The following is a 2,794-nucleotide window of genomic DNA, read 5'->3' on the forward strand; positions in this document are numbered from 1 at the left end:
CATCTTTATTATGAAAAGAAAATGTCTCTTTATAGGTTAATGGTTGTAGGACAACATATGAATATTATTGATATTGGAACTTATAACTTTATTCTTATTATCATTATTATTAATTAAAAGAATGAAATTAGTATGAACAAAACAAAAAATAAATAAATAAATTATGTGCATATGTTCTTGCCAATATACATAGCGCTCAAATTATTTAAGAGTATCTAAACTATTAAATTAGTTCAAAAAATCTGATTTTTGGATTAATTATTGTGGGAGAACATGACAATTTAATATTGGATCAGCTCTATCTATTTTAAAGAAATGGGCTAACTTCTTGATAAAAAGAATGATCAACTTATTCTGAAGTAAGCTGTTGGGACCAATTCTAGTTAAACATAAATGTAACTCATTAGCTGATATGAGCTAATAGCTTAACAACTGTACAAACAGCCCACACTATTTCCATGTGACTTGGAAGAAAGAAAAATTTCAGCTTTCACTAACTAAAGTAGTACTAAAGGGGACTAGTAAAAGAAACATAAAATCTAGAACGAACAATTGGGTAACGAGAAATCAACTAAAGCCGAAAATAACATTGCTACTGTAGGGGAATAATAAAACTAGATCATTATGTGATTCTTTGATGATATTAATTCCAACTTCCAGCAAGCAAAATGGCAGAGATCTTAAGCCAAACAAGACTCTTTTCCACAAACTCCATAGCTTCTGTCCACTCCAAAGTCTTCATTAAATATTTAACATACTATTTCCTTTTCTAAAATATTGCCAAGATTATATTGAAAAAATACTATTTAAAAGAAGGGGAAAAAATACTACAGAGAAAAAACAAAGCAGCAAAGTCATGGATTTAGCACTATGATCCCCAAGCTGGATTCAAAAGTAGAACTTTTGGCAAACTCCTTTAAAGATGCTTAAATAATATAAACGTGCTCCAACCATCACTCATTGCTATTACAAATCTGCATTACAAAGGATGAAGAATTACCTGAAATGTAGAAAATACTAAAATACAGCAGAATGAAGTGAAATTCCAGCACAAATGACAGCCAAAAGCAGCAACAACCAACAGCAAATCAACAATTTTTAACCCGAAAAACAGCCTAGAAAAGACCCTTAAACTTAGTAACTTTAAAAGAAAAAGGATCCCAGCAATCAACTTCAACACTCTTATGCTTTTGAAAGGTTTTTATCATAGAGAATTAACTCACAAAAGCTCACCACTTTCAGCTTACCACTAAGTGTTTAGATCCTATTTTTACTCTCAAAGTTGCGTCTTTTTAGTGTATAAAAGATGTCTTTTTCAAGTGTGTTCAAGCAACTTCAAAGATGTTAACAAAGTGTGTGTATTTTTTAGAGTCAAAAGATCTCTAGAAGATGTGTAAAGACCTCACCTTTATATGAGAGGAGGTGGAATCTTGGGACAGATTTTATTTTGCCAAAAATCTATCCAAAATGATGAATTTTTTACCAAAAATCTGTCCAAAACCAGAATTTTGGTTAATGGACAGTTTCTCTTACCAATTGTGGATAGAATTTTGGAGTATTGTACTCCAAAACAATCCGCAACAGTAAAAGCAACCAAACAAAGAACCCTACACTTAAGTATTCTCGTTTCTTTCCGTTTTCTCTTAATTTTTCAAACCAAATTCAAAACTAACTAGTCCACAAAGAGAAAGCAGATTCAATCTAGTTCAAACAGTTAGTAATTCGAATAAGATTAGTTAAGAGTCAACTAGTAGGAATTAAACAAGACTGAACCATATAATTACCTATACTAAACAACTATTTCGATCTCAATCTGGTTAATTAGGACTAATACCAGATCTTTGAACACATAAACTACTAACTCAAACTAAAACATGACAACGTAGGAAAGACAAACTCGAAACTGCAATCCAATAGGCGATTTAAGCTTAACGACTGAACGAAATCAAAACAACTCAACGATACTAACTAAATGATTGTTCTAGATTATTAGAAAGAGCAATTACTCAGCTAATCACAAAGTTAAACTACATGTCGAGCTACTGAAACGACAAACAAGAAACAAAACAAATATTCTTTGAGAAATTGAACTACTGCTTCAAACTAGTAAGATGCAAAAATCAAATAATCGAAGCTAAACTTTTAACTACCACTACTAGTCTAACTTGGGCAATTATAATTAAGCGAAAAAACCAAAACAATATTATACGAAGTAGTCGATCGATCATTATTAGAACTTAAACCTAAACAAAACTATCAAATCAAATAAGAAAAACTGAAAATCTAAGACAAAGAGAAAGGGACTAGGAATTTTACCAAACTCGAGCACTCGGGCAATGGCGGAACAGTGGCAGTGGTGGCAGTTCCAGAAGTGTTCAATCCCGAGCAAGCTCTTATTGTTGATAAACACTGAAACATTTAAACTCTGGTGAACCGGAGTTCAATTTCAATGTAATCAACAGTAAAATCTCGCTCTAGGTCCGAATATAGACAAAAACAAAGAGATTCGCCATTTTTGGTGGTTGTTGGCAACCCGCCGTAATCTAGTCACCAGAATTTCGGGTCGAGGACAAGTCCGTTGGTAGCCCACACCGAGCTCTATCCCTACATATGGGTATTAGGTAGAGGAGATGGCTCAATCTTCACGATTTAAAAAAAAAATGGGTTGTGGGGTTTCTTAGATCTAAAACTCGTGGAATTTGAGTGGGTTTTGAGGGATTTGGGTAGGAGATTTGGAAAGAGTAGGTTGAGGGGAGTGTATGGTGATGATTTGGGGGTGTTTGGAGGTGCTCCG

General features: G+C 33.3%; 1 long non-coding RNA gene across 1 annotated transcript; it reads right to left on the reverse strand.

Annotated features, from left to right (window-relative positions):
• Positions 1–598: 598 nt before the first annotated feature.
• Positions 599–2,495, reverse strand: LOC107795857 (uncharacterized). The gene is made up of 2 exons (XR_001650258.2): positions 2,317–2,495; positions 599–974 (listed from the first exon to the last, which is right to left on the reverse strand). It is a non-coding gene; the product is annotated as an uncharacterized LOC107795857 (long non-coding RNA).
• Between the last annotated feature and the right edge of the window lie 299 nt (positions 2,496–2,794).

This window comes from Nicotiana tabacum, chromosome 3 (genome assembly GCF_000715075.1).
Source record: "Nicotiana tabacum cultivar K326 chromosome 3, ASM71507v2, whole genome shotgun sequence".
NCBI lineage: Eukaryota > Viridiplantae > Streptophyta > Magnoliopsida > Solanales > Solanaceae > Nicotiana > Nicotiana tabacum.